Source organism: Arvicanthis niloticus, chromosome 22, assembly GCF_011762505.2.
Source record: "Arvicanthis niloticus isolate mArvNil1 chromosome 22, mArvNil1.pat.X, whole genome shotgun sequence".
NCBI lineage: Eukaryota > Metazoa > Chordata > Mammalia > Rodentia > Muridae > Arvicanthis > Arvicanthis niloticus.
The window spans coordinates 5,803,890-5,817,578 of record NC_133429.1 but is presented as its reverse complement, the minus strand read 5'-3'; positions in this window follow the sequence as shown (position 1 = coordinate 5,817,578).

Sequence of the window (13,689 nt, the reverse complement as noted above, 5' to 3'; positions counted from 1 at the left end):
GTCCAGTTGAGTCATAACTTCTGTTAGTTTCATTGTGTCTCGGTTTAGTTTCTGTTTCCATGATCTGTCCATAGCTGAGAGTGGGGTGTTGAAATCTCCCACTATTATTGTGTAGGGTGCAATGTATGCTTTAAGTTTTAGTAAAGTGTCTTTTATGTATGTGGGTGCCCTTACATTTGGGGCATAGATGTTGAGAATTGCGAGTTCCTCTTGGTACATTTTTCCTTTGATGAATATGAAGTGTCCTTCTTTATCTTTTTTGATTACTTCTGGTTGAAAACTGATTTTATTTGATATTAGAATCACTACTCCAGCTTGTTTCTTGGGACCATTTGCTTGGAAGATTGTTTTCCAACCTTTTACTCTGAGGAAGTGTCTGTCTTTTCCACAGAGGTGCATTTCCTGAATGCAGCAAAATGTTGGGTCCTGTTTATGTATCCAGTCTGATAGTCTATGTCTTTTTACTGGAGAAATGAGTCCATTGATATTAAGAGATATTAAAGAAAAATGAGTGTTGTTTCCTGTTATTTTTGTTATTGGCAGTGGAGATATGTTTGTGTAGCTACCTTCTTTTGGGGTTTTTGGAAGATTACTTTATTGCTTTTTCTAGGTTGTAGTTTCCCTCCTTGTGATGGAGTTTTCCACCAATTATCCTTTGAAGTTCTGGATTTGTGTTAAGATACTGTGTAAATTTGGATTTGTCATGGAATATTTTGGTTTCTCTATCAAGAATGATTGACAGTTTTGCTGGGTATAATAGTCTGGGCTGGCATTTATGTTCTTTTAGGGTCTGTATGATATTGGTCCAGGATTTTCTGGCTTTTATGGTCTCTGGTGAGAAGTCTGGTGTAATTCTTATAGGTCTGCCTTTATACGTTACTTTACCTTTTTCCCTTACTGCTTTTAGTATTTTTTCTTTGTTTTGTACATTTGATGTTTTGACTATTATATGGCGGGAAGTATTTCTTTTCTGGTCTAAACTATTTGGAGTTCTGTAGGCTTCTTGTATATTTATGGACATCTCTTTCTTTAGGTTAGGGAAGTTTTCCTGTATAATTTTGTTGAGGATATTTGCTGGTCCTTTAAGTTGGGAGTCTCCCCCTTCATCCTATTATCCTTATTATCCTATTATTCTTAGGTTTGGCCTTCTCATTGTGTCTTGGATTTCTTGTATATTTTGGGTTAGTAGCTTTTTGTATTTTGCATTTTCTTTGACAGTTGTATCAATGTTTTCCATGGTATCTTCTGCACATGAGATTCTCTCTTCCATCTCTTGTATTCTGTTGGTGATACTTGTGTCTATGACTCCTGATCTTTTTTTTTTAAGTTTTCTATCTCCAGGGTAGTCTCCCTTTGTGATTTCTTTATTGTTTCTACTTCCATTTTTCGATCCTGCATGGTTTTGTTTAATTCCTTCTCCCGTTTGGTTGCATTTTCTTGCAATTCCTTAAGGGATTTTTGTGTTTCCTCTTTAAGGGTTTCTATCTGTTCTTTGAGAGTGTTATTTACGTCTTTCTTAAAGTCCTCTATCATCATCATGAGAAGTGATTTTAATTCTGAATCCTGCTTTTCTGGTGTGATGGTGTGTTCAGGGCTTGCTCTGATGGGGGAGCTGGGTTCTGATGATGCCATGTAACTTTGGCTTCTGTTGCTTACATTCTTGCTCTTGCCTTTTGCCATCTGGTTAACTCTAGTGCTGCCTGTACTTGCTGTCTCTGACTGAAGCCTGTCTTTCTAGTTATCTAGCTTGTGTCTGATCTCCTAGGGGTCCAGATGTCTCTGTGATCTTTTCCAGCTGCACTGATTATAGTGGTATCTCCAGGATGCCTCAGGATATGGTGCCTCCAAGGTGGCAGTCCAACTAGGTGTCTGCTGTTCTGGGTGCAGTGTCTCCTCTTGGATATTTAAGGATATGTTGTCTGACGCTCTGAGTTCAGTTGTTCCTCTGTGGCTCTAGATTGAGTGGACCTTCCAGTATGTCTCAGGCGGAATCCGGGGTCCACACAACAGCATACCTGGCAGAGGTCCAGGCCTCAGACCCAGGAGATGGGCAGAAGGGGGTGCTAGCTGGCAGGGGCGGGGGGGGGGTATCTGCTGGAATCTGAGCACTCAGGGCACCCAGCTATGGGCTCAGGGCAGTATGTGGGTTTTCCTACCTAAAGCTGGCTGTGGGATCCTTGGAGGCCCCAGAATGTCTCTGGCGGGATCTGGGGTGCACTCACCAGCTGGCCGGGCAGAGGTCTGGTCCAGGCCTCAGACCGGAAGAGGGGCGAGCGGCGGAAGGGGAGTGCTAGCGCTGGCTGTGGGATCTGTGGAGCCCCCAGAATGTCTCTGGCTGGATCCAGGTATGCACACCTTCTTTTATTCACACCCAATCCCGAGACAGACACATAACTAAAAATAAAATAAAGGTTAAAGAAAACTTGATACCTTTTTACTTATGGACAAATAAGTGTGTCTAACTTTGCTATAATTGTTTAATGTCTTTATAGATATAAATGCTAGATAGTAATTATTTTCTATTATATTCCACATATTCATAGTGAAATACAAGTTCTTTATCAATGTAAAACTTCATAAGTTTTACATATATATTTAAATATACATTTAGAAAAATAACTTATGGTTAAGTTTGATTTTAGAATTTACATAAATATTGTATATCTCTTTATGGAAATGTACCCTTATACAATTTAATAAGAGGAATACTATTTGAGAATTCTAATTTCTTTTTTTCCCTTGTCAAAGTTTCATTTGCACATTTTACTGTGTTTGTGTTATACTTGAATTATTCTATTTTTCTCTTGTTTAAATTTATGTTTAAGTGCTTAGTATTTTTGCCTGCCTGTATGTCTTTGTTAGGATGTCAGATCCAATGGAACTGGAGTTAGAGACAGTTCTGACCTGTCATGTGGGTACTCAGAACTGAAACTGGGTCCTTTGGAAAAGCAGCAAGTGCTCTTAACCACTGATGTATCTCTCCAGATCCCATATTTTTCATTAACTAATTAATTTATTTATTGACTTTACATCACAGTCACAGCCCTCCCTGCCTCACAGTTCCCTCTTTGAAACAGCCCCTACCCCAACTACCCCTGATTGTGACTGTTGTTTACTTTTTCCTTTATAAGAAATCTTTAACTCTCGGAACACTGGTTCCTTCCGGTCTGGGCCAGAGCACTGAGCAGATCTTGGGTGGCAGCTCTGCCCCCAGCCTCCAAGAACCCAGAGGAAGCAGGGATCCCAGGTACTCGAACTCAGGCAGTATCTTAGGTAAGCAGACAGCAGGGCCCGACCTAAACAGGGAGTAACTGGGAACCAAAAGGACCCAGGAAGTCACTCCCGGCCTGGAACACTGGTTCCTTCCGGTCTGGGCCAGAGCACTGAGCAGATCTTGGGTGGCAGCTCTGTCCCCAACCTCCAAGAACCCAGAGGAAGCAGGGATCCCAGGCGCTCTAATTTGGACAGTGTCTTAGAAACCAGTTCTCAGATCTGAGGCCTAGATCAGACCTCTGCCAGGTCTGCTGTTGTGTGGACCCCGGATTCCACCTGAGACATACTGGAAGTTCCACTCAATCCAGATCCACAGAGGAACAAATGAACTCAGAGTTTCAGACAACGTTTCCTGAGATATTCTAGAGGAGACACTGCACCCAGAACAGCAGACACCTAGCTGGACTACTACCTTGGAGGCACCATATCCTGAGGCATCCTAGAGGTACCACTATAATCAGTGCAGCTGGAAAAGATCACAGAGACATCTGGACCCCTAGGAGATCAGACACAAGCTAGATAACTAGAAAGACAGGCTTCAGTCAGAGACAGCAAGTACAGGCAGCACTAGAGTTAACCAGATGGCAAAAGGCAAGAGCAAGAATGTAAGCAACAGAAACCAAAGTTACATGGCATCATCAGAACCCAGCTCCCCCATCAGAGCAAGCCCTGAACACCCCATCACACCAGAAAAGCAGGAATCAGAATTAAAATCACTTCTCATGATGATGATAGAGGACTTTAAGAAAGACATAAATAACACTCTCAAAGAACTTAAGGAGAGCACTGGTAGACAGATAGAAACCCTTAAAGAGGAAACACAAAAATCCCTTAAGGAATTGCAAGAAAATGCAACCAAACGGGAAAAGGAATTAAACAGAACCATGCAGGATCTAAAAATGGAAGTAGAAACAATAAAGAAATCACAAAGGGACAATACCCTGGAGATAGAAAACCTAAAAAAACGATCAGGAGTCATAGACACAAGTATCACCAACAGAATACAAGAGATGGAAAAGAGAATCTCATGTGCAGAAGATACCATGGAAAACATTGACACAACTGTCAAAGAAAATGCAAAATACAAAAAGCTACTAACCCAAAATATACAAGAAATCCAAGACACAATGAGAAGGCCAAACCTAAGGATAATAGGTATAGATGAGGGGAAAGACTCCCAACTAAAAGGACCAGTAAATATCCTCAACAAAATTATACAGGAAAACTTCCCTAACCTAAAGAAAGAGATGTCCATAAATATACAAGAAGCTTACAGAACTCCAAATAGTTTAGACCAGAAAAGAAATACTTCCCACCATATAATAGTCAAAACATCAAATGTACAAAACAAAGAAAAAATACTAAAAGCAGTAAGGGGAAAAGGCAAAGTAACATATAAAGGCAGACCTATAAGAATTACACCAGACTTCTCACCAGAGACCATAAAAGCCAGAAGATCCTGGACCGATATCATACAGAACCTAAGAGAACATAAATGCCAGCCCAGACTACTATACCCAGCAAAACTGTCAATCATTATTGATGGAGAAACCAAAATATTCCATGACAAATCCAAATTTACACAGTATCTCAACACAAATCCAGCACTTCAAAGAATAATTGGTGGAAAACTCCAACACAAGGAGGGAAACTACAACCTAGAAAAAGCAATAAAGTAATCTTCCAAAAACCCCAAAAGAAGAGAGTTACACAAACATATCTCCACGCATGTTAGCCCAAAAGCTTGGATTATCGAAGACTCAACCCACAGACCACATGAAGCTCATGAAGAAGGAAGACCAAGAGGGGATGCCTCAGTTCTACTTAGAATGAGAAATAAAAATGCTCAAGGGAGCAAATAGGGAAACAAAACATGGAACAGAAACTGAAGGTGGGGCCATCAGGAGACCTTTCCACCTGGGTATTCACCCCATATACAGCCACCTAATCTAAACACTATTGTGGATGGCTGGAAGTGCATAATGTGAGGAACATGATATAGCTGTCTCCTTAGAGGTCAGCCAAAGACTAAAACACTCAGAGGACAATGTTCACAATTAACCACTGATATGATCAGGGGTTTCCCAATGGAGAACTTAGTGAGAGGACTGAAGGAGCAGAAAGGGTTAGTGACCCCAGGTGGAAAGCAACAATACCAAACAACCAGAGCCCCCCCCCCAGGGTCTAAACCACCAGCCTGGGAACACATAGGGAGGGACCCAAGACTCCAGAGGTATATGTAGGGGAGGATGGCCCTGTCAGACATAGGTGGGAGAGGAGTTTCTTGGTCCCATAAAAAAAAATGAATGAAAAATGAATGAATGAACACACAGTGGGGGGGGGTGTGAGGGCAGGGAGGGGATAGTGAGGGGGATAGGTGTGGTCACTGCCTCATAGAAGCATGAGGAGGGGGATGGGATAGGTTTCTGGGTGGTGGGAGGAAGTAGGCTAAGGGGATAAAATCTGAAACGTAAATACTACAACCAATTTTAACAAGCAGGGAAAAAAAAGTCTTCAGAACCAACATCTTTAAAAAAAATGTCAGCCCCCTGGGGTGGGAAATTTTTTTTTTTCTTGATACTAAAACTTGTTCTGAGAATTGTATATTGCAGAATACACAGCCTTGGTGTATCTACTCATCAAGCATACTGAGCAGACCTGCCCAAACCTCCGATGTCCTGGAATTCCATCTGGATTCAGTGAAGACACAGCATCAGAGGCTTATCAACTTACTCTCCCCCCAACCCCTCTTCTAAAATCTCAACGCCCTTAATCAGCTTGAAGAAGTTAAAGAAGAGTCAGCGCCCCTATTCCCTGAGCTTGGGAACTAATGTGGTTAATAATGGTCTGTCTTTCTAGGGACAAGTAGTGGTTTTGTTGGAACAGGGGGGATTAGCTAGGACTTACTGCATAGCCATAACCTACTGGTAGAAATCTGTATACTTATTATCAAGATGAAGTTATAAATTCTTAAATGGTACAAAATTTACTTTGATCTCAAATTTAAGGTTTTCATTGGTACGAGCCTCTTATTAATATAAAAATGAGATGAATATTGATACTCTCATGGGCATTGTGCCTGTATAACACATTTAGGAATACAATGCCTAGACCCAGCCCTTTTTTAACTTTTTTAACTGATTTGGGATGGTTAACCTATGAGTTAAGGGACTATAGCAAATTCATATTTTTGAGTTTATTGTTAGGGTGCTTTCCATATTTTACTTAGAAATAGCTGAGAGGAGTTAACAGAAAACAGTCCAGGTTACCTTACATGGATTGTTGGTTTTCAAAACATCAGAAGTCCATAGAACTGATGCTACAAATATTTATATATTAATGTTCATATTGATTAGAGACCTGTCTGCTCCTGACAGCTTCTTGTCGTGGACTCTAAGAAGAAATTGAGCATCCTTGGAGTTACTCCAGTTGTGTGGTAACAGCCACTAGGCAAGAATTGCCTCTCTCCATCTACAGACAAATTACTGTCCAGAAAAGGACACACATGCAGAATAGTCGACTGATTATATCTGCCTAGACAGAGTAATCAGCCCTTAATAATCCTGCATCACCAAGGTCTGTCAGATGATTCTGGGCCAGAAGGCTGAAGATTTGATGCTCCAACGTTCGGTAGTATAGGGGCTTTTCAGGTGTTCAGAGGTCTCTATAAATTGGCTAAGTTTTAGAAGCTATGCTTTGTGCTTCCCACAATTATAGTTAACTCAGTCATTCTGGATTTCTGACGGGGTTGAAAACTTATAGCTATTTACCGTAAGAGAAAAGATTTGAGTGGATGGTCAGCAGCTGACATTCATCCTAAAGCCAGGTTCAGAACTAAATGTTTTAGTTAGGATAGATGACAGAGGTGCTGGTTAGTCAACAAAATGATGGACTGGGTATTAGGACTATCTTGTATCTCACTGGTACAAATTGGCATAATTATGCTCTAATTGTATTTTGAGAGAAAAGTTTCATTTTAACAGGAAGGGTGATGTGTAGGAAGAGCTAAGGTAGGAGGAGTACTGAGAGGAAGAAAAGGAGTAAGAAGAGGAGGAGAAGAAGGATAGGAGAAGCTAGGTGATGAAAGAGAGAAAGAGGGGGGGAGACAGGGAGGCAGATATTCATGTATCTCCACCAGTCAAGGATAGTTGTTATATCTAGGTCGGTCAGTGGGTTACACCTCTGATTGAACAATTCCAAACTTATAACGCTTATGATTAACATTATTTTTAAAAAATGTATAAATGCAAAAAGGAAAAGGGGGCATGTGATAGGGGTTTTTCTAAGGGGGGTGGGGGGGAATGGGGAAAGGGGATGGCATCTGAAGTGTAAATAAAATATCTAATAAAAAAAGATATCTTTAACTCATTTTGATTTTTAAATGTTTTTTTAATTATTTATTTCTCAACCATTTCATTTATTTATATTTCAAATGATATTTCTTTCTGGTTACCCCTCCACAGCAACCCCCATCCCATCCTCCTTTCCCCCTTCTGCTTGCTTCTATGAGGGTTCTTATCTACAATTTTATCCACCCCTGCCTCACTGCTCAAGCATAACCCTATGTTAGGGCATTGGGCCTCCACAGGACAAAGGGCCTCCCCTCCCATGGATGTCAGATAAGGCCATCCTCTGCTACATATATGTCTAGAATCATGGCTTCCTCTATGTATACCCTTTGGTACGTGGTTTAGTCCCCGGAATCTCAGGGAGGTCCAGTTAGTTGATATTGTTCTTCCTGTGGGATTGCAAGCCCCTTTGGATCCTTCAGTCCTTCCACAGTAGAACGCAATAACTGACTTTTAAAGACCTTGGAAAATGTGAGACAATATTATACAGAGGCTCAACTTTATAATTGACTCGTATATTTTAAATGAACAGTTTCTTAAATGTTTTAATTTGTAGACTTATGGAAAGGCACATAAGATTCCATCCTAGACAAAGAATTATAGGAAATACATGAGTTGCCAGTGTAGACTATCTGAAGAAAGGCCAGTGGTAGATTTTGATGTGAGTACAGTACAGCCTGGGATGCAGTGAAAATTCCAACATATCTGAGAAACAAATGATCAGGAGATGATCACAAGGAATGGTAGAAGAAACAAGGCATTTACTGGTGTAAAATTTTTCTTCACTTAAATCATTATGTTATTCCATCTAATATCTATGCACGTTTTTATAACTAGATATTTCAAAATTTAACATTTCAGACTATAGTTGATAAAGGTGAATTGAAGACTTGGAAAGTCGAAAAGGAAAGTAGCCAAAAAGGAAGGAACTTTATACTATATTTATATTTCATTTACTTTATAATATACTAGGAAAATGCATTTCTCTTGTCAGAGAGGAGTGAAAATGTGTGACTTGGTCAAGTCAATGGTCCAGCATGGGGTAATCCTAGAGACAAATAACAAGGCCTAAATTACTGAACTTTAGAGGCCACTTTGCAATAAAAGATTTTTTTTCTGAAAAACCAAATGAAAGACCCAGAACTATGTTCAATTATGTGGTAAAGTAAATAAACTTAAGTCTAATCAAAGATCTCTTGGATATAACTGACATGTAAGTGTCACTTACTGCACTTCTTCTGATAGCTTTCTCTACTGGTTTTTTGACATACTTCATAAGTGTTGCAGAGGGTAGCTACAGCTATTAATTACTTCCCTAACATGTCAACTTGCCTGCTGTTTTATGTACCAGAGAAACTCAACTTCAAGCCAGAGGCTTATAAGTCATATCCTGCTAGAATCAGTTGAATTCAGAGGCATCCCTGTAAGATTTATTTGGCAACAGGCACTAAACCTGTCACCCCTGAGAGGAAGCTAATGGCTATGACAAACATCAGTATTTGGGGGAGAGAAATTTGAAATATTTTAACATGTGGAAGGGTTACTCTCAAAGAGATTGAAAGAAATCATGGCTAGCAGCAGAAATCTAGTTGGATTTAGGAAGCTAGTGAGGTCATGGACATGAAAATGTATCAGACTGATTTACTAGATCAGCTCAATTCCTTACAGCAGCATTCTAAATTTCATTCTTGTACCCACATATAAGTGAAACCATCAACTCTCATCAAAGAAGCCTCTTTGTACAGGAAATCGAGACCATCATAGAAAACCAAAACTGGACACAATGAAGAGATCAGTGGATTGGGGGAAACTCTGGAACCAAAGAATATATTTATGTCATAGCACCAGTGTGTATACCTCAGGGAATATTGCAGAAATGGGGTTACAAAGACTAAGAGGCTGCACACCTGAAAGGATGCTTTGAAATCTCAGAAAAAGGATGCAAAACCACAATGATGGCAATATCAATGCAATGTTAATGCAATGGCAGAATATTAGCCTTTTCTACAAGGGATAGTTTAAAGGACTGTCCAATACAGACTATTCACCTTGGAAACCATATACATAAACACAAAAGGTGGACTCAAGTGTTTCTATTTTTATAGATAAAATCTTAAACAAATAATCACACTTATGCAACAATATTGAAACAATGAGTTTGAGAGTGGGGTGCATGCAATGGGCTAAAGGGAGGAAAGGAAGTTCACAGTGCTTTAATTCAATTTTCAATAAAAATATAAAATAATAATAGTTATAAATGAAACATTTCAAATATGTGTTAATGGGAGTGCAGAAGGGTCCTAGAAATAATTAATGTGGTATTTATGAATTTCTTTATGAGGGATTTTTTTATGATTTCCATATCTCAAATTTGAATCACAGACTCTTTCTAGAAATACAAACCATGAATAAAGAATGCTTGGCATTGAGATAAGGGTCTTAGTTTATGAAGAATGATACTACATCAAATATACTGTATACCTATGTGGGTTTCTGAGTATATATGATGCATGTGCAAATGTGTATCATCTGTGTGTGTGTGTGTGTGTGTGTGTGTGTGTGTGTGTGTGTGTGTGCATGTAAGATACATAGCTCACTGGCAATATAGTTAGAGTTTTGAGCTTATGTATATTAGAGGACAGAGTCAAGTATTGGTCTTTTTCCCATTTCTTTTTAACACTGAATCTCTTTTGTTCACTACAAAACAACATGTTCATTTCAATCTGCAAATTCCATCTCCAGGTAGAAACTTCTAGTTTACACATGATTGTGGTACAATACCTAGTTTTCTTTGTTTTTTTTTAATGTAAGTTTTGATGACCTGAATTCATGTCACAAAGCCTGTATCTCAATTGCTTTAGACACTGACCTTTTGTTTCAGACCATTTTCTCTATTCTTTAAATTGTGATACAACTCTAATTTTATCATGTGTGAGGATTAATATTGTCAATAGAATTTTATTTAGAACTTTTTATGACAAAAGAATCTGAGCACAACTCTGAGGGAATATTTAATGTCATTAGTTTCTGTCTACGCCTAAGTAACTGATGTGGGTAAAGTAACACTGTAACTGGGCTGTACTGTTCTTTAGGCAAGCTTCCTGGAATGTATAAAAGAAGAAGCTCACTGAATATGAACATTCATCGTCCTCTGCTTCTCAATTAGGTGAACAACTTCAGTAGCTTCAATTTCCTGACATCAGAACTGCTGTATGATGATACCCTGAGGAATGACCTGTATTTTCTAATGAAAATAATTATCTAGAGTACCTATTCACAAAAATAGGAACATAATTTTTTTAAAAAAAAAAAAAGTGTTGTTTTAATGCCTAGGAGCGAGTCTGATTTTATTGTACTTCTACAAAGTTCATTCTGAGCAATGGGGACTGTTTTATGGTGAGGATCTAGAAGAATTTGGTCAGATAAATCCAATGTCCATTGCTTGAACAGTACTTAGAATCTCATTTCGGTTGTAGTTTGGGAAAGAAATAATAATTGATTCTAGTGGATCTGTCACATGAATACAGGTACCTGAGCAACAGAGGTAGAGGAGAAAACTGAAAATGCCATTTTCCAAAGACTATGGAGAATCATGAATCAGGCACATTGGAGTCTAAGCAATAACATACTTTAATAAAATTTATTATAATATATTATATAATTATATAATATATTATATAATTATATAAATATATAATATATTATATATAATTATATATTATAATTATATATAATTATATAAATTATATAATTATATAAATTATATAATTTATAAATTATATATAATTATATATATAATTATATAATTATATAATTATATATAATATATAATTATATATAAATATATATAATTATAATATAATATATTATAATATATAATATAATATATAATTACACAACAGAAGAAGAGTATAGTGAGTGAAACTATTTGGAACAAATAGTTCCTTTGTGGAACATTATATGTTGAAGTCTTCCCATTGTCCCATCCTAAATAAAACATAAAATGCCTTCGTTAGACAAATATTCTCAGATGATAGATTCAACCCACTTCAGATAAGACTACTTTTTCAGTGCATTTTCTGAACTCTACACAAAAAATTTACTTGAGTTAACAGTATATCTTCTTTTGAATGGAGTTACCTGTTAAATCGGGTATGTTTTCTTTACCATCTTTATTATTCTTCACATATGTGTTATAATGGATCCTGAGCAGCTTAATATTTATAGAAAATTCTAAGCATCTGACAAGATTATTTCTCAAAGTAAATTAAACAATAATTAGTGTTTTTACACAAGGATAGCGAAGGTTGTAGGCACATGCTTCAGTCTTGTAGTACATTTAATGGATTTTTAAAATCAATAATTCTTTAAATGATTTTTTTTTAGAAAAACAATTTCACATCCAAGATATCTACATGACTTGTGTACCATGGGAAGAAAAGTGAGAAATATAGCAGGTAATATTCTGAAAGTCTTACAGGGGCTAAATAAAGAGTCCTTTGTCATACAGAGGTATGTATGTATGTATGTATGTATGTATGTATCTATCTATCTATCTATCTATCTATCTATGCATGTCTGTGTGTGCATAACAGTGTGTGTTTCTATATGTATACATATGTATATATACATATATTCATATATAATTTAATTGAATTATTATTTAAAAAACTTTTCCCATACTCTAATATCATGATATACCCCAATGCTGTTCTGATATTTACAAATTTATGAAATCAGGGAATTTTATCATCCGTCCATTCATCTGATGACTAATTAAAACTTCCCTTACACGTAGAACCTTCCTCCTGAGAAAGAGCAGAGGAAATCTTTAATTCTTCAGTAATAGCATTTGAGGTTTTCCCACTGTGGTCACCTATGGCCTTTTCATAACAGGTGACTTACCAGCAGTATTTTGTGACATATTTATGTCATCAGATCTCTTTTGAATATCATTAAAAATTGTACTGTCATCATTTCCCAAAACATCTACATTGTTGTCAGTCATGATTTGCGTAAAAGACATCTATAACACCAAAGGCAAAAACAAGATCCTCTGTCATTTCAAATAGTTTACGAAATAGAAATCAATAAAAATTAAAATCTAAAATGATGAAGAAAATAGCAGTTACTACAAGCAGATATGAACCTGTGAAATGAAGTCTGTGTCTAAAATGGAGACACTTTTGCAACTTAGATAACATAAAGTTTCATACCTATTGCAAGGAATGGAGGAACTAGTAAAACAAAGTAACATTTCAGAACTGATATGCTGCCAGAATACCTGTGAGTGAATCAAATTAATGATTCAGAGGTTTCTCAAATCAGTGATTTTTGGTGGGGTGTGGGGAGGAGATGGAGTTTCATTGTGATGGTCTGATTGCAGGCATCACAATATATGATGCCATCATGGTGAGACCTTTTGGGCAGTTTAAGTGGCTTGCCTTTCCTGGAGGAAGTATGTCATTGGATAGATTTAAAGTTTCAGAAGCCAGGTACCATTGGCTGTGTCCTCTCTGTGCTTCGTGTTTGCTGCCTAAGATGAGAGCCACCAGGTCTCTGATTCATGTTTGGTTGTCCTTCCTCCCTGCAGCCATGCTCCTCTCTCATGACTCTGAAGGAATGTAATCTCTCTACATCTTTAAGTCCCAAATAAATATTTACTTCTCTAAGTTGCCTTACTCCTGGTGTTTCATTAAAGAAATAGAAAAATGACTAAGAAGTTGGTGAGAAGAGGGATCTTTGTTGTGAAAATGCCTACATCAGATTGTCCTAGTGTAGAATGAATGTCAGCTGAAAACCATCCACTCAAATCTTTTCTCTCAAAGTAAATAGCCAGGATTGGCTATGAGACTATAGGTCTTCAACCCTGTCAGAAATCCAGAATGACTGAGTTAACTGAAATTATGGGAAGCACAAAGCATAGCTTCTAAAACTTAGCCAATTTATAGAGACCTCTGAACACCAGGACACTTGCTCTACTTCAAAATGTTGGAGCATCTGATCTTCAGCCTTCTGGCCCAGGATCATCTGACAGACCTTAGTGGTGCAGAATTATTAAGGGCTG